This window comes from Ambystoma mexicanum, chromosome 4q (genome assembly GCF_040938575.1).
Source record: "Ambystoma mexicanum isolate Mex_15411 chromosome 4q, UKY_AmexF1_1, whole genome shotgun sequence".
Taxonomy (NCBI): Eukaryota; Metazoa; Chordata; class Amphibia; order Caudata; family Ambystomatidae; genus Ambystoma; species Ambystoma mexicanum.
In genome coordinates, this window is record NC_090928.1 from 1,306,028,598 (window position 1) to 1,306,047,482 (window position 18,885).

Below are 18,885 nucleotides of genomic sequence, written 5' to 3' on the forward strand. Positions count from 1 at the left end.
TGTCCTGCTCATAAGTAAGTACTTGGACGAGGAATAGGAGGGAATGTGTGTGGGCGCCCTACCGGTAATGTTCTTTGTCATGCTGCGGGGGAGGAGCCTGGTTGGGTGGGGCCCGGGTTAGACCATGGGTGCCCTGCTCATAGGTAAGTACTGGGACGAGGAATAGGAGGAAATGCGGGTGGGTGCCCTACCAGTAATGTTCTTTGTCGTGCTGTAGGGGAGGAGTCTGGTTGGGTGGGGCCCGGGTTAGAGTGTGGGTGCCCTGCTCATAGGTATGTATTCGGACGAGGAAGAGGAGGCAATGCAGGTGGGCACCATACCGGTAATGTTCTTTGTCGGGCTGCAGCGGAGGAATCTGGTTGGGCGGGGCCCGGGGTAGAGTGTGGGTGCCCTGCTCATAGGTAAGTACTGGGATGTGGAACAAGAGGCAATGGGGGTGGGTGCCCTACAGGTAATGTTCTTTGTCGTGCTGCAGGGGAGGAGTCTGGTTGGGCGGGGCTCGGGTTAGAGTGTGGGTGCCCTGCTCACAGGTTAGTACTGGGACGAGGAAGAGGCAGCAATGCGGATGGGCCCCCTACCGGTAATGTTCTTTGTCGTGCTGCGGGGGAGGAGTGTGGTTGGGTGGGGCCCGGGGTAGAGTGTGGGTGCCCTGCTCACAGGTTAGTACTGGGACGAGGAAGAGGAGGCAATGCGGATGGGCGCCCTACCGGTAATGTTCTTTGTCGTGCTGCAGGGGAGGAGTCTGGTTGGGCGGGGCCCGGGATAGAGTGTGGGTGCCCTGCTCACAGGTTAGTACTGGGACGAGGAAGAGGCAGCAATGCAGATGGGCTCCTTACCGGTAATGTTATTTGTCGTGCTGAAGGGGAGGAGTCTGGTTGGGCGGGGCCCGGGTTAGAGTGTGGGTGCCCTGCTCACAGGTTAGTACTGGGACGAGGAAGAGGCAGCAATGCGGATGGGCGCCCTACCGGTAATGTTCTTTGTCGTGCTGCGGGGGAGGAGTGTGGTTGGGTGGGGCCCGGGGTAGAGTGTGGGTGCCCTGCTCACAGGTTAGTACTGGGACGAGGAAGAGGCAGCAATGCGGATGGGCGCCCTACCGGTAATGCTCTTTGTCGTGCTGCGGGGGAGGATTGTGGTTGGGCGGGGCCCGGGGTAGAGTGTGGGTGCCCTGCTCACAGGTTAGTATTGGGACGAGGAGGCAATGCGGATGGGTGCCCTACCGGTAATGTTCTTTGTCGTGCCGCAGGGGAGGAGTGTGGTTGGGTGGGGCCCGGGGTAGAGTGTGGGTGCCCTGCTCACAGGTTAGTACTGGGACGAGGAAGAGGAGGCAATGCGGATGGGCGCCCTACAGGTAATGTTCTTTGTCGTGCTGCAGGGGAGGAGTCTGGTTGGGTGGGCCTGGGTTAGAGTGTGGGTGCCCTGCTCATAGGTAAGTACTGGGACGAGGAAGAAGAGGCAATACGGGTGAGCGCCCTACAGGTAATGTTCTTTGTCGTGCTGTGGGGGAGGAGTCTGGTTGGGCGGGTCTCGGGTTAGAGTGTGGGTGCCCTGCTCACAGGTAAGTACTGGGACGAGGAAGAGAAGGAAATGCAGGTGGGCGCCCTACCAGTAATGTTCTTTGTCGTGCTGTGGGGGAGGAGTCTGGTTGGGCGGTGCCCGGGTTAGAGTGTGGGTGCCCTGCTCACAGGTAAGTACTGGGACGAGGAAGAAGAGGCAATACGGGTGGGCACCCTACAGGTAATGTTCTTTGTCGTGCTGTGGGGGAGGAGTCTGGTTGGGCGGGGCCCGGGTTAGAGTGTGGGTGTCCTGCTCATAGGTAAGTACTGGGATGAGGAAGAAGAGGCAATTGGGGTGTGTGCCCTACAGGTAATGTTCTTTGTCGTGCCGCAGGGGAGGAGTGTGCTTGGGTGGGGCCCGGGTTAGAGTGTGGGTGACCTGCTCATAGTTAAGTACTGGGACAAGGAAGAGGAGGAAATGCGGGTGGGCGCCCTACCAGTAATGTTCTTTGTCGTGCTGTGGGGGAGGAGTCTGGTTGGGCGGGGCCCGGGTTAGAGTGTGGGTGTCCTGCTCATAGGTAAGTACTGGGACGAGGAAGAAGAGGCAATGGGGGTGTGTGCCCTACAGGTAATGTTCTTCGTTGTGCCGCAGGGGAGGAGTCTGGTTGGGCGGGGCCCGGGTTAGAGTGTGGGTGCCCTGCTCACAGGTTAGCACTGGGACGAGGAAGAGGCAGCAATGCGTATGGGCGGGGCCCGGGTTAGAGTGTGGGCCCTACCGGTAATGCTCTTTGTCGTGCTGCGGCGGAGGAGGGTGGTTGGGCGGGGCCCGGGGTAGAGTGTGGGTGCCCTGCTCACAGGTTAGTACTGGGACGATGAAGAGGAGGCAATGCGGATGGGTGCCCTACCGGTAATGTTCTTTGTCGTGCCGCAGGGGAGGAGTGTGGTTGGGTGGGGCCCGGGGTAGAGTGTGGGTGCCCTGCTCACAGGTTAGTACTGGGACGAGGAAGAGGAGGCAATGCGGATGGGCGCCCTACAGGTAATGTTCTTTGTCGTGCTGCAGGGGAGGAGTCTGGTTGGGTGGGCCTGGGTTAGAGTGTGGGTGCCCTGCTCATAGGTAAGTACTGGGACGAGGAAGAGGAGGCAATGCGGGTGGGCGCCCTACAGGTAATGTTCTTTGTTGTGCTGTGGGGGAGGAGTCTGGTTGGGCGGGGCCCGGGTTAGAGTGTGGGTGTCCTGCTCATAGGTAAGTACTGGGACGAGGAAGAAGAGGCAATGGGGGTGTGTGCCCTACAGGTAATGTTCTTTGCCGTGCCGCAGGGGAGGAGTGTGGTTGGGTGGGGCCCGGGTTAGAGTGTGGGTGACCTGCTCATAGTTAAGTACTGGGACAAGGAAGAGGAGGAAATGCGGGTGGGCGCCCTACCAGTAATGTTCTTTGTCGTGGTGTGGGGGAGGAGTCTGGTTGGGCGGGGCCCGGGTTAGAGTGTGGGTGTCCTGCTCATAGGTAAGTACTGGGACGAGGAAGAAGAGGCAATGGGGGTGTGTGCCCTACAGGTAATGTTCTTTGTCGTGCTGCGGGGGAGGCGTCTGGTTGGGCGGGGTCCGGGTTAGAGTGTGGGTGTCCTGCTCATAGGTAAGTACTGGGACGAGGAAGAAGAGGCAATGCGGATGGGCGCCCTACCAGTAATGTTCTTTGTCGTGCTGCGGGGGAGGAGTCTGGTTGGGCGGGGCCCGGGTTAGAGTGTGGGTGTCCTGCTCATAGGTAAGTACTGGGACGAGGAAGAAGAGGCAATGCGGATGGGCGCCCTACCAGTAATGTTCTTTGTCGTGCTGCGGGGGAGGAGTCTGGTTGGGCGGGGCCCGGGTTAGAGTGTGGGTGTCCTGCTCATAGGTAAGTACTGGGACGAGGAAGAAGAGGCAATGCGGATGGGCGCCCTACCAGTAATGTTCTTTGTCGTGCTGCGGGGGAGGAGTCTGGTTGGGCGGGGCCGGGTTAGAGTGTGGGTGCCCTGCTCACAGGTTAGTACTGGGACGAGGAAGAGGAGGCAATGCGGATGGGCGCCCTACAGGTAATGTTCTTTGTCGTGCTGCAGGGGAGGAGTCTGGTTGGGTGGGCCTGGGTTAGAGTGTGGGTGCCCTGCTCATAGGTAAGTACTGGGACGAGGAAGAGGAGGCAATGCGGGTGGGCGCCCTACAGGTAATGTTCTTTGTTGTGCTGTGGGGGAGGAGTCTGGTTGGGCGGGGCCCGGGTTAGAGTGTGGGTGTCCTGCTCATAGGTAAGTACTGGGACGAGGAAGAAGAGGCAATGGGGGTGTGTGCCCTACAGGTAATGTTCTTTGCCGTGCCGCAGGGGAGGAGTGTGGTTGGGTGGGGCCCGGGTTAGAGTGTGGGTGACCTGCTCATAGTTAAGTACTGGGACAAGGAAGAGGAGGAAATGCGGGTGGGCGCCCTACCAGTAATGTTCTTTGTCGTGCTGTGGGGGAGGAGTCTGGTTGGGCGGGGCCCGGGTTAGAGTGTGGGTGTCCTGCTCATAGGTAAGTACTGGGACGAGGAAGAAGAGGCAATTGGGGTGTGTGCCCTACAGGTAATGTTCTTTGTCGTGCTGCGGGGGAGGCGTCTGGTTGGGCGGGGCCCGGGTTAGAGTGTGGGTGTCCTGCTCATAGGTAAGTACTGGGACGAGGAAGAAGAGGCAATGTGGGCGGGCGCCCTACTGGTAATGTTCTTTGTCGTGCTGCGGGGGAGGAGTCTGGTTGGCCGGGTCTCGGGTTAGAGTGTGGGTGACCTGCTCATAGGTAAGTACTGGGACGAGGAAGAGGAGGCAATGTGGGTGGGTGCCCTACAGGTAATGTTCTTTGTCGTGCTGCAGGGGAGGAGTCTGGTTGGGTGGGGCCCGGGTTAGAGTGTGGGTGCCCTGCTCATAGGTAAGTACTGGGACGAGGAAGAGGAGGCAATGCGGGTGGGCACCCTACAGGTAATGTTCTTTGTCGTGCTGCAGGGGAGGGGTCTGGTTGGGCGGGGCCTGGGTTAGAATGTGGGTGCCCTGCTCATAGGTAAGTACTGGGACGAGGAAGAGGAGGCAATGTGGGTGGGCGCCCTACAGGTAATGTTCTTTGTCGTGCTGCAGGGGAGGAGTCTGGTTGGGTGGGGCCCGGGTTAGAGTGTGGGTGCCCTGCTCATAGGTAAGTACTGGGACGAGGAAGAGGAGGCAATGTGGGTGGGTGCCCTACAGGTAATGTTCTTTGTCGTGCTGCAGGGGAGGAGTCTGGTTGGGTGGGGCCCGGGTTAGAGTGTGGGTGCCCTGCTCATAGGTAAGTACTGGGACGAGGAAGAGGAGGCAATGCGGGTGGGCGCCCTACAGGTAATGTTCTTTGTTGTGCTGTGGGGGAGGAGTCTGGTTGGGCGGGGCCCGGGTTAGAGTGTGGGTGTCCTGCTCATAGGTAAGTACTGGGACGAGGAAGAAGAGGCAATGGGGGTGTGTGCCCTACAGGTAATGTTCTTTGCCGTGCCGCAGGGGAGGAGTGTGGTTGGGTGGGGCCCGGGTTAGAGTGTGGGTGACCTGCTCATAGTTAAGTACTGGGACAAGGAAGAGGAGGAAATGCGGGTGGGCGCCCTACCAGTAATGTTCTTTGTCGTGCTGTGGGGGAGGAGTCTGGTTGGGCGGGGCCCGGGTTAGAGTGTGGGTGTCCTGCTCATAGGTAAGTACTGGGACGAGGAAGAAGAGGCAATGGGGGTGTGTGCCCTACAGGTAATGTTCTTTGTCGTGCTGCGGGGGAGGCGTCTGGTTGGGCGGGGCCCGGGTTAGAGTGTGGGTGTCCTGCTCATAGGTAAGTACTGGGACGAGGAAGAAGAGGCAATGTGGGCGGGCGCCCTACTGGTAATGTTCTTTGTCGTGCTGCGGGGGAGGAGTCTGGTTGGCCGGGTCTCGGGTTAGAGTGTGGGTGACCTGCTCATAGGTAAGTACTGGGACGAGGAAGAGGAGGCAATGTGGGTGGGTGCCCTACAGGTAATGTTCTTTGTCGTGCTGCAGGGGAGGAGTCTGGTTGGGTGGGGCCCGGGTTAGAGTGTGGGTGCCCTGCTCATAGGTAAGTACTGGGACGAGGAAGAGGAGGCAATGCGGGTGGGCACCCTACAGGTAATGTTCTTTGTCGTGCTGCAGGGGAGGGGTCTGGTTGGGCGGGGCCTGGGTTAGAATGTGGGTGCCCTGCTCATAGGTAAGTACTGGGACGAGGAAGAGGAGGCAATGTGGGTGGGTGCCCTACAGGTAATGTTCTTTGTCGTGCTGCTGAGGAGGAGTCTGGTTGGGTGGGGCCCGGGTTAGAGTGTGGGTGACCTGCTCATAGGTAAGTACTGGGACGAGGAAGAGGAGGCAGGGTGGGTGCCCTACAGGTAATGTTCTTTGTCGTGCTGCAGGGGAGGAGTCTGGTTGGGAGGAGTCTGGTTGGGAGGAGTCTGGTTGGGCGGGGCCCGGGTGTACACTTGTGTCTCGCCCCCCCACCCTCTCTGTAGGAACTCCCCACCCACCTTACCTGTGCAGGGGCGAATGCCTCTACCTCGCGGCCTCTAGCCTCTAGCTCGCGCCAGCACAGGCGGTCAACACCGGCTGCCAATTGGTCCAGCGAGCAAGCCTTCCCATTGGTCCAGCGAGCGAGCCTTCCCATTGGTCCACCGAGCGAGCCTTCCCATTGGTTCAGCGAGCGAGCCTCCATTGGCTGTTACTCCCGGAAGAAGCCGACCGTGGAAGTGTCTCCGTTGCTCTGACTAACGTGGAAACGCTCCTATAGCCCAATAAGGCCTGGCAACGCGCCCAAATCTAGCCCAACGGGCTTCACTAGTGCTGTGTGCAACACACTCATCACAAGACATGCCCCGAACTTCACACAGAATCCCGAATCCCAAGAGCCTTCTCAGATAGGGCGCAATTCATTTAATTTGCGGCCCAACCTGAAAAGGCAGGCTCTGGGGATCTCCGTCTGGTGCCCCGAGCATGTCTCGCGATTTGTGTCCTGCCTGCTTTTAAGCTTCCTGTCTGAGCTTGTGATTAGTGTCTCGTGTTCTGAGTGTGTCTTCTAGTAGGGCGTTGGGAAGGTTCATTCGTCCTCCCAGGAGCCCCCGTTGTGGCGCTGCAGTTCAGATCCCACTCCACCCCCCTATCACCCAGAAAATACAACAACTAGGAGATAGAGATCCCAGCAGCATGCACATGAGGACAGGAGAGGCATGCAGATGAGGAGGGACATCCCAGCAGCATGCACATGAGGACAGGAGAGGCATGCAGACGAGGAGGGACCGCCCAGCTGCATGCACATAAGGACAGGAGAGACATGCAGATGAGGAGGGACAGCCCAGCTGCATGCACATATTAAGGACAGGAGAGACATGCAGATGAGGAGGGACCGCCCAGCTGCATGAGGAGGGACAGCCCAGCTGCACGCACATAAGGACAGGAGAGGCATGCAGATGAGGAGGGACAGCCCAGCTGCATGCACATATTAAGGACAGGAGAGACATGCAGATGAGGAGGGACCGCCCAGCTGCATGCACATAACGACAGGAGAGACATGCAGATGAGGAGGGACATCCCAGCAGCATGCACATGAGGACAGGAGAGACATGCAGACGAGGAGGGACATCCCAGCTGCATGAGGAGGGACATCCCAGCTGCATGCAGATAAGGACAGCAGAGACATGCAGATAAGGAAAGACATTCCAGCATCCTAGCTGCATGCAGATACAGATTGACATCCCAGCAGCCATCAGGTAAAGTGAAGAATGTTATGGTGTTATTGATGACCTGTGGCGCTCCCGCATAATCACGTGAGGGTCCATCAGGCTTTTATGGGAAACGGGCACCAACCTCCCAGTTAATATCCAGCTACGTACAGACGTTAGAGGAAGAATACAATTTGGCTCCATGGGGGGAGATGAGCTCTGGTAGTCACGTTTCATACTGAAAGCAGGAGACCTAGTTTTTAATCCTGGTGACACACATTGCAAACATGATGTGATCCTGAGCATATCGCTTTGAGCCTCATTACGAGTATGGCGGTAATTCCGCAGTATATCCACAGAAAACGAATTAGTGTTACCGCCACTTGGTCAGGCACAATTTCCACCTGATTACAAGTGGTGGTAGCGGTGTAAATCCCCATTTATTTTGGGTGCATTGGACCCAATGGGGCTTTTTCTTCTGAATTACTGCCGCAGTCATTCTGCCAATTGTGGCAATTTTTTGGCGTTAAGTGGGAAGATTTAACTCCAGGGTTTTGCTGGAGGTAAATCCTCGACTCAACACCAAAACTCATAATTTGGCGTAGTGGTAAAACTGGAGGTAACTCAGTTAGACTGAGATCGTTCGCATTGAGACCCCTGCTCATGCTTTCCCGCTTTCACTCTGGCCAGCCTCCTTTGGTCCTGCGCACATACCCACCTGCGAGGCAAAAAACCTTGGGGTCATCTTCGACTCCACTCTCTCCTTCTCCTCTCGCATTCCAGACATCTCTAAAAAGTCTATCAGCTACACCTCCTCAGAGGTACTCTACCTTTTCTCACTTTCCCCCAGCGGCTCACTGTCTCCAAAGCCCTGGTTCTCTCTAGGCTGGACTTTTGCAACAGCCTCTTCCTCAACCTCCCTTCTTCTGCCCTGCGCCCTCTGTAACTCATCCAGAACAGAATCGCAAGACTTATCCTTGTCCTCAAGCCCAGTGACCGCATCTTTCTGCTGCTGAAATCCCTTCAATGGCTCACTGTGGCTGCAAGGATCAAGTTCAAGACCCGTGCATTGTCCACATGGCTTTCTGGGGCCTGAGACCTACCTACATGCAATGCTGCCTACCTAAATACTGCCCCTCACGAGCCCTCCGCTCATCTACCTCCAACCTTTTGCGAGTGAGCCGGTTCTCCAAGCAGAGATTTGGAGGGAGATCCTTATCCTCAGCAGGTGCCTCCCTCTGGAATAGCCCCCCTGACGCCCTGGTCTTGAGCCTGATCTTCTTAAGTTCCGGCCTTGAGGGGACATTGTTACATGGAACATGCGGTAGACACCCATGCAACCCCCAAAATCTTTTTTTTTATTTCAAGGGGAACAGGAGGCGCCCCCACAACCCCCGCTTCCCCTGTCACCTATATAATGTTATAACACAAAAAAGACTGAATATCTTTATTCAAAATTATTCCTAAAGCTCAGTTACCTATAGATAGCTAAATGTCCCTGTACAGAGCTCTCTCTGTCCCTCAAAGAAGTGTTCTTGCCCTAGTGGTGCGCTGCTGCATCGCCTACAAAGGTTAGGGGATAGAGGAGAGCTCGCCCTATCCTCTCTCATTACTTTACTCGAATGCTAAAAACAAAGTGCACACTGATCATGGAAATCAATGAAAATAAATTTTAATATTGTTGTTTCCATATAGTGTGTCTTATCACAGTGAATTAAAACAAAATGCTCATTAAACTCATATGGAAAATAATTTTTCCATAGATCTCTCAGTGTCCAATTCTTAATGCTTTAGGCACTGAAAGAATGATAAAATGACTTAGTCGTACTACAGGCCCATTTTATGTTCTATATGGGTTCTGGGGATTGGTGCGTCAGGCCAAGCCTCTTCTTGTCGTCTACCGGTTTCAGCGGATACGGACATGCTCTCCGCTTTCTTCAGGACTTCCCTATAGCGTTTAATAATACAGGGAATGGTTTTTATAAAAAAGACAATCTTGTCAATAGTTGTCTTGTGCTCCTTCAATCACTGTGTGGAGGGCGTTTTAATTCTGACTCTGGGACTGCAAGCTCTTCAGTCTTCTCTTCCCTAGAAGGGAATACATATAAAAGGGGATCTATCAATATACAGTTTGTCTACAAGTTTCATTTCCTCATGGTGTATGTCAATGAAAGAGAGTCGCTTACCTCTTCATATGTCAGGGTATGTGGGTGGCCTATTGCAATATGCTGGTTCTGGTTGCATTCCACCGGTGGGGTCATACCTATGCATAAAACACATGAATGCTTAGTATCCCATGAGAGATTACTCAAGCAATGCTGTATGATGTCTTAGAAAAGGGGCGATTTTTATCTGCTACTCACCCCAGTTAGTGTTCCGGCTGTGTGTTGGCTACCGTGGGTCAACCCAGTTGGATATAGCTCCTGACCCCTGCTAGCTCTACAGGTCACTTTTCAACACCTATTTGGGAGAATATATCAGTGAGTGCTCTGGATAAAATGCCGTTTATAAAAGACACCTGTATCGAGCAGCGTTAAAGTAATGTGTACATTCACACGTTTTAAAAGTGATCCATTATTCTGCACTTATAGTGCCTAGTTTCATTATTCATACTAGGATGAGTAATTCCGCCCTCAACGTGCATATCGTTGCTGTGCCGCTCTTTAGCAAAATTAAAGGAAACATTGCATTAGTCGGACAAAATTATTCCTAAAGCTCAGTTCCCTATAGATAGCTAAATGTCCCTGTAAAGAGCTCTCTCTGTCCCTCAAAGATGTGTTCTTGCCCTAGTGGTGCGCTGCTGCATCGCCTACAAAGGTTAGGGGATAGAGGAGAGCTCGCCCTATCCTCTCTCATTACTTTCCTCGAATGCTAAAAACGAAGTGCACACTGATCATGGAAATCAATGAAAATAAATGTTAATATTGTTGTTTCCATATAGTGTGTTTTATGTTTTAACACAGTGAATTAAAACAAAATGCTCATTAAACTCATATGGAAAATATTTTTTTACACCCGCTACCAAGATGCACTCCAATTGCATGGAGGTGAGTTGGATAGGATTCATATACTGCGGCATGCTAGGATAGAGTATCTCCAACACGTGGATGTAGTCACAGATATACTATGCGTTCCTGGTAACATTCAGCACGTGTTTGCACAGATGAACAGCCGAGCACAGTCTAACATCACGGCCGCTTTGCAATTTGGAGAGGCTGCCCGCACGCATTTAATGATTACCTGCACTTTACCAAGTAGCTATATAGAAACAGCCTTTAATCTTTAGAACCTGGCTGCACAGATGAACAGCCGAGTCCCGTCTAATATCACGACCGCCGTCCGACTAATGCAATGTTTACTTTAATTTTGCTAAAGAGCGGCACAGCAACGATATGCACTATGAGGGCGGAATTACTCATCCTAGTATGAATAATTGAAACTAGGCACTATAAGTACAGAATGATGGATCACTTTTAAAACGTGCGAATGTACACATTACTTTAACGCTGCTCGATACAGGTGTCTTTTATAAACGGCATCTTATCCAGAGCACTCACTGATATAGTCTCCCAAATAGGTGTTGCAAAGTGACCTGTAGAGCTAGCAGGGGTCAGGAGCTATATCCAACTGGGTTAACCCACGGTAGCCAAGACACAGCCGGAACACTAACTGGGGTGAGTAGCAGATAAAAATCGCCCCTTTTCTAAGACATCATACAGCATTGCTTGAGTAATCTCTCATGGGATACTAAGCATTCATGTGTTTTTATGCATAGATATGACCCCATGGGTGGAATGCAACCAGAACCAACATATTGCAATAGGCCACCCACATACCCTGACATATGAAGAGGTAAGCGACTCTCTTTTATTGACATACACCATGAGGAAATGAAACTTGTAGACAAACTGTATATTGATAGAGAAGACTGAAGATCTTGCAGTCCCAGAGTCAGAATTAAGACGCCCTCCACACAGTGATTGAAGGAGCACAAGACAACTATTGACAAGATTGTCTTTTTTATAAAAACCATTCCCTGTATTATTAAAAGCTATAGGGAAGTCCTGAAGAAAGCGGAGAGCATGTCTGTATCCGCTGAAGCCGGTAGACGACAAGAAGAGGCTTGGCCTGACGCACCAATCCCCAGAACCCATATAGAACATAAAATGGGCCTGTAGTACGACTAAGTCATTTTATCATTCTTTCAGTGCCTAAAGCATTAAGAATTGGACACTGAGAGATCTATGGAAAAATTATTTTCCATATGAGTTTAATGAGCATTTTGTTTTAATTCACTGTGATAAGACACACTATATGGAAACAACAATATTAACATTTATTTTCATTGATTTCCATGATCAGTGTGCACTTCGTTTTTAGCATTCGAGTAAAGTAATGAGAGAGGATAGGGCGAGCTCTCCTCTATCCCCTAACCTTTGTAGGCGATGCAGCAGCGCACCACTAGGGCAAGAACACTTCTTTGAGGGACAGAGAGAGCTCTTTACAGGGACATTTAGCTATCTATAGGGAACTGAGCTTTAGGAATAATTTAGAATAAAGCTCTTCTGTCTTTTTTGTGTTACAAGAGTATGGGTGGAGACAGGATTGCCAACCCAGTGACTTTAGTTGTGGATACCTATATAATGTTGACACAACCTTTTCCCATTAAAATTTTATACAGCGACCACATATATAGGGATATTATTACCTGATATCCTATAACTGTGGTTTCAGGCAGTGCTTGTTCTTCATCTGGCAAGGGTCCCCCCTTCAGGTGTCCTTCAGGTACTACTAACAGGGCAGAATGCAGCGTTGCAAGCGAACAGTAGCCCCTCCATGATTGCGGGAGGTGCAAGTACGCTCTATGGCCACTTACCCAGTAGTAGTCCATCAGTGCTGCGGTTCCTTTTCTGAGATCTGAATTGAGCAGTGTTCGATTACATCATTTGTTTAATCCGATCAAAGCAGTTCCTTCACTGTAAAACAAAGTTCATAGCCCTCTTCCTGGTGCACTTTCACCAGTTTTTCACAGTTTTACTGTGACCCACGTTAGTTGTGCAACATGTTCTGTCCATATGTGTGCACATTCTTGTTCCACAAGGGCTAGTGTTTTTTCTGAATACCAGAGAAGTCATTCTGCTTTGCACATTAAAGTTGTTTCTTGCCATTCTTGTCCATATATGTTGTCCCTTGTATAGCGAGGAATGCTTCCTTGAAACAGTTGGGGTTCGTGGAGCTGGTTTTGCATTTTTCACGTCCGTCTCAAGTAGCTGTAGATTAACGCTTCATGCATGGAAAGTGCCTTTTACTCTAGATAGTGCAAGATGAATCAGACATTGGCATTCATTTGAAGGTACCTCTCGTGGCATTAAAACTTTGGGTGCTCCTGGTGCATGCAGTATTAGAGAACAAACATAGCAACAACTCCCATTAGTCGTTCGCCTTCCCATTGCACTCATATCTGAGTACCAACGGTTTGATTGTTCAGGATGGAGAAGCTCTTCCACTGTATCTAATCCTAAACCATGATATGCATCATACTTATGCGGGCATGTTTCTCGTTTCCTTCTGTTACTGTTCAAAGGGAACCTCCTCTCTCCCAGTATTGTTCTGTGACGAATACTAGTGCCACACAAAGAAAGTTGTGTGCGTGGTTTTAATAGTTGAAACATTAAACTGTTGCAAAGCGTGGATTGAGAGTTGTTTTGTGGTATTGTACATGTTGTTTGTTACTCCAATGGCTTGTTCAATTCCCTTTGCATGATATTGATATTTTATTTGTATCGCTCTCATACACATGTGTTTCAGAGCGCTACGAGGCAAGAGAGGGGAACAAGGGAAAACAAAAACAATGATCTTTCTAGGCGCAGTGACATGGAGAACGTGCAAGTGCAGGGGAGAGGGAAGGGGCAAAGTGCAGGGGGGAGGGAGAAGTGGGAAGTACTAAGCAAAGGAATAAAGAACAAGTGGTAGTCCAGCCAAAAAAAGAGGCAAGTGCTAGGTTAAAGGCACGTACAGGGTGTGCCTGATAAGTGCATAGAGAGAGGCGGGGACTGCAGGGTTATAGATACAGAGATGCAGGCAAGGGTATCCAGGAGGCAGTGCAGGTGAGTGAATGGGTGGGCAAGTACCTGGGCCCAAGATCAGAGGGTGACCAGGTGCACAGTACCAGGACAGAACAGATCAGCAGGGGAGAGGCAGAGAGAAGTCAGAAGCAAAGATGAAGGTCTTGAGGTGCTTCCGGAACCAGAGATGGTTCTCCTCAAGTTTCAGAGTGGCAGGGAGGCTGTTCCAGAGGGAGGCCCTAGCCGAGGAAAGAGATCTACCCCCAGCTCGTTTTTTTGAGAAACGACTACCCATGAGGGAGTTGGAGTTGGAGGAGTGAAGAGCTTTAGAGGGAAGGTATTTACGAAGGGAGAGTTGAAGGTATTTTGGACAGCGGCCCCAGAAAGCCTTGTGGATAATGCAAAGGGTCTTGAATTTAATCCTTGCAGCCCCTGGGAGCCAATGAAGATATTTCATGGCTGGAGAGATACGATCCCAGGGCTTGAGGCCAAGGACAAGTCTGGCAGTTCTGTTCTGGATGAGTTGAAAAGGGCGGAGAGTAGAAGCAGGTAGATTTTGAATGAGGCCGTTGCAGTAATCGAACATGGAGAGAACCAGGGCTCGAGAGACAGTGAACTTCTGGGGGAAGGAGAGGAAAAGCAGAATACCTCTGAGGAGGTGCAGTTGGAAGTTTGACTTTTTAGAGACATCAGAGATGAGGCACTGGGCACTTTCACTCATTCTTTCACTCTGGGTTAAAAAGTGGAAAAAACTGGTAACCATGTTAGGGGCTGGGGTGACCAATATGTTATATACTAAGGTAGATGGTTGCAAGCTAAATACTAAAGCGGGTATGGAGGAGGCATTCGGGGCGTCGGTGAGTTTTCAGTTACATTTCCTGTTGTTATTATAACACATGGGGCCTTTGTTGTCATATTTCGATGTAAACTTGTAAGGTTTGTGGGTACATTTCCATTCCAGGTCCACTTGTATCAGTCCCATGTCCATTTACCCCCCCTATTTTATATGTTCACTCCAGATAAAAGACTTTCCCCAGTAAATGCCCAATCCAAGCATTAATATAGTAAATAAGATTGCTACAAAATGCAATCTGCAATGATAATTATACGCTCTAGTAAAACCAATCCTATTCCTACTGCTATCTTCATTTGATATGGTTCGCAATGGTGTCATCTCCACGATCGTTGCAGCTGTTGAGAGGAAAAAAACGGGGTGGGTTTGAGAGGGAGGGAAAGAGAGAGAGAGAGAGAGAGCTGTTTTAACTTTTTGCATCCCTTGCTCTACCAGCAATGCATGTTTTTTTAGCACATTTACATATGCATGTAGGGGGTTGGCGTAGGGCTACTTATGTTGATCAATTTCAGTTGGTTTGCTTTGTGTCGTACTGCTTGGAGTTTTGCGAACAACTGAAAGATGTATCCAGTACCTTAGCCCTTTTACTTTTACTGCCAGAGGGGTAGAGAACACCACCTCATATGGCCCGTGGAATCTTGGTGTGTTCCACTTTCGATCAAAGCTATGGACTTAGATCCATTCCCCTGGTAGCATAGGTTGGGTTGGGGAAGTGTCAGTCAGGGTGGCAGTAGTAGTTTCTCTGTTTTCTGTGACGTGGGGTGGGTGCCATTTGTTTTGAAATGCACTTTATTTCACAGGTGAGCTGAGTGAGATATTGTTGGAATGCTCTCCTAAGATAGTGGCAGCTCTGTGGGCGTCAGATGCTCTTCTCAATGGTGACAGTGGCGTTTGCATGCGCCTACCAGTCACTATTTCATGGGGGCAGGTGGTGGTTCTTGCTGGGCTGTATGCTCAATTAGAATAGTGCTAGCGGTAAGCGATATACCAATATTATTTTAGGGTGTTGCATAATTTGGACAGTCTACTTTTGAGAAGGCCCTATATTTTCAATGCCACCCCATTAGCTTGTTGGTGGTAAATGGAGCACATTTTATGTTTGATTTCCAATAATGTTGTCATCTCTTTGAATAGCTCATTGAAAAAGTGAGTCCCATTGTCTGACCGCAGGACATCACACACTCCCCATCGGGGGAAAACTTCCCTAACAAGGAACTGTGTGGCACACTTGGCATCAGGCTGGGCGCAGGGCCCTGCTTCCACCCATCGAGAAAACAGACACACCACCACAATCAAATATCTTGCTCTGTTGCACCTCTCTCCCATGTCTGCGTAATCAATGTGCAGTTCATGGAAGGGACCGACAGGGCGGGGTAATGTCCCCCTTAGTGTTCTCAGTGTCATACCTGTGTTGAATACATGTACGTGGTACATTGGATCACCATCTCAGTGAGGTCCTTCTGTAGATTTGGAAATAACCAATCTTCCTGGAGATCAGCAGCAATTTGTTGTTTAGAACGGTGGTCTGGGAAATGTAGCTGCTCGAATACTGTACGTAGGCGTTCGACAGGCATCACAACCTTTCCCGTTGTTTGCTGTCGCCAAAGGAGGTCTGTGGGTGCTTGGATGCACCCACATTTGAGCCATAAGTCTTGTTCAACGGGTGGTGCCCTGCGTTGCAGTTCAATAATTTGTGCTATTGGGAGTGTTGTGTATGCGTCTGTTGTCTGAGGCGTTACTGAGGTAGCTAGAACATATTCTGCACCTATGTAGATTGGTAGGTATGCTGCTTGTTTAGCTGCCACATCGGCGGCAGCGTTTCCCAATCAGATTTCATCTGTGTTTTGAGTGTGAGCTGAGCATTTAACCACAGCTATGCCGGATCACCTTAATCAGAAATTACATAGCCCAGTTGTTTAGAGGCAGGGGCTTCTGACAATACTATTTTTTTTACCAATTCAGAGAAAAAACCCAGTTTTATTACATCTACCCGGCAATTAAGCGATGAACTCCATCTGGGATAGATCTTTCGTAGTAAGTGATTTTGGCTGTGGGATTTCCCAGAATAAGGTAATAACATACTGCCTGTTTAAAGGGAAAACACCTCTAACTGGAAAGGCTCTTTCAGTGACTATACAAGAAAGGTTTTCTTCCTTAGGGGTCCCCTCCATTTTACCTAAAAGCAGCCAAGACTCATGTTTTTCTCATGTTATTTAACTTGTTTCTCCGTTATTGTTGTTTTATTGTAAAGCGCTTTGGATTAAAGCGCTATATAAAATTAATAAACATAACATAACATCTTGATAGTTTAAAGGGATGCTTTTTCTTGACTTCTTGGTCGACAGCCACTAGACTGGAGCTCCCAGATGGCCCAACTTGAGCCACATACGACCGCTCGAACCTCATCTCCCTATCTGTGCCCTGAACATTGTGCTATAAAAGGACTTTTGACAATTAAACAGCATTTGACTTGGTCCCTCTGCCTCATTACTCAATTTGTTTTGTAACTATCGATACGAGGCCCATCTGTGTATACTGTGACCCAGGACCACGAATGCTTCAATGAGATACCACCGTCACTAATGCATTTACTGTAATTACAGGCCTCCTAACGCCTGTACTGTTCTTAGCACCACACACGCCTTTATTGAAATTGTAGCCTCAAATAGCCCTACTGCTTCCTATTGTACTTGCATATATTAATTGCAGCTTCGCAACAGCTTTAGTGGATTTTACATCTTTCCACAGGCCCACGTTGCATTTGTAGCCTCGAAAAGCCATACTGCTTTACTTGTAATTGCATATTCTCAACCGCAGCTCTTCTAAAGCTGTACTATATTCTCCTACGCTCCACATGCCCTTAGCTTAACTGTAGTCCCGAAAATCCATATTGCTCCACTATTGTACTTGCATGTATCAATTGAAGTTCCTCAAAAGCTCCAGTGTGTTTCCAGCGTCCCACCTGCCCTTAGCGCAACTGTAGTCCCGAAAAGCCGTACCGCTTTACTGTTGTATTTGCATATATTAATTGCAGCTCTTCAAAAGCCGAACTGTGTTTTCCAGCTCTACACATGCCCATATTATAACTGCAACCTAGAAAAGCCTTGACAGTGACCTTAACTTTGGGATTGCCATCACTGAAACTCAGCTTCACATATGCTCACACTGTAATTGTAGCTCTACAAAAACAAAGACTGTGTTGCTAGCACCACAAGTGCCTCTACAGAGATATTATCTGCCCTCCCCACTGCGCTACACCAACCAGGCCACATTTCTTACATTGCACCCAGCACAACACTTGCTGCGCCCATATCTCCATAGCAGCTGCATTCCACTAGCTTATCCTCGTAGATCCGCCATTGCTCCCGCTCAACAGACTACGCTAGCCAAGCTTCAACAGACCAACCTAATCAACCACCCACTAGCTCGCCCATCTTACAGACACTCTACACCTTTCCCCATCAACATACTGTTAGGCTTCCTAACCACTGTCATGTTCCCTTTCTGCATAATTCACAATGCAACGCCCTGCTCAGGAGGTACGTTCATCAAGTATGACAAAGGTCTAGCTCGACTCGGATGCCTTCACCATCACCCCATCCCTTGCCCCACCAGCTCCCCATTCCCCCTCCCTCATGAACAAAGAAACTTTAGTTCCCACAGCACAATAACCAGCTCAGGACTGAACCCCACCACGATCCAGACTACTACCAAACACACTCCCAAAGAAGCAACCACCAATTGCAGAATCCCCGTCCTAGGCAACGCCAGATACAACAGACTCAGATCAGGTACCAAATCTCTCCACTTGACTATCTCTCCAATTCCAGATACAACCTAGCCTACCAAAATAGATACTCTACCTAATATCCTAACCTCAAAGGCGCATTCATCAATGCACGCTCCCTCGGAGAACATGCCATAGAAATCCACAAACTCATCATTGACCAATAACTTGACATTCTAGTGGTCAGAGAAACCTGGCTACACCCCGCTTCAGGCCCACTGCTACCACTCACCATCCCCCCAGGATTCACCATCCCTAGGATAGACAGAACCAACACCCAAGGAGGCGGAGGCGCATTAATAGCTAAATCTACACTACAAATCAGAGCCTGCCCCTTCGAAGAAACAGAGGGATACACACTACTCCTAGCCAAATACACCTCTAACCCTAAAACCACAACCAACTTCTTGGTCGTGTACAGATCTCCCAATAAAAAAACACACCCTGAAATAGACATCCCTCTCCTCTTGACCCCCTACATCAAACCTAATACCAAATGCATTATACTCAGAGACCTTAACCAGGGCTATAACGACCCCCAGGACCATGCAGCCTCAGCATTTCATACAGCCATGCAAGATATGAATTTTGGACAACTAGTGAATGCCCCCACCCATGACAAAGGCAGAATACTTGACTGGTTCCTCACTTTCAACTCACAAGTTACCATTGACTCTATCTGACCTATCGTATGGTCGGATCACCACATCATCAGCTTCTCCATAATGACACCCACAGATCCCACCTTGCTAAAAAAAAATCGGACACCCTTGAAACTAGAAATACCAAAAAACTCACAGCAGATAACACGTCCCCTGCTCTTAAAGAAGCATAAGCCTCCTCCCTCCCAGAAGGCAACAACCAGACCCATCTGGCAGATTGCTACCAAAAATGCCTCTTAAACACAATTGATTCTTTAGCCCCTATCACAACTAAAACGCAGAGGACAGACAAACGCTCAAGCTTTTGGTTCAACAAGGA

The 18,885-nt window shown here is 50.1% G+C and overlaps 1 protein-coding gene across 1 annotated transcript in view; it reads left to right on the forward strand.

The window, feature by feature from the left end:
* Window positions 1–6,530: 6,530 nt before the first annotated feature.
* LOC138468415 (zinc finger protein 268-like) overlaps window positions 6,531–18,885 on the forward strand; it is a 52,205-nt gene continuing 39,850 nt past the window's right edge. The window contains exon 1 of the mRNA XM_069608966.1: window positions 6,531–7,247. The gene's annotated coding sequence lies outside the window, so the exon portion shown is untranslated. The remainder of the gene's footprint in view (window positions 7,248–18,885) is intronic.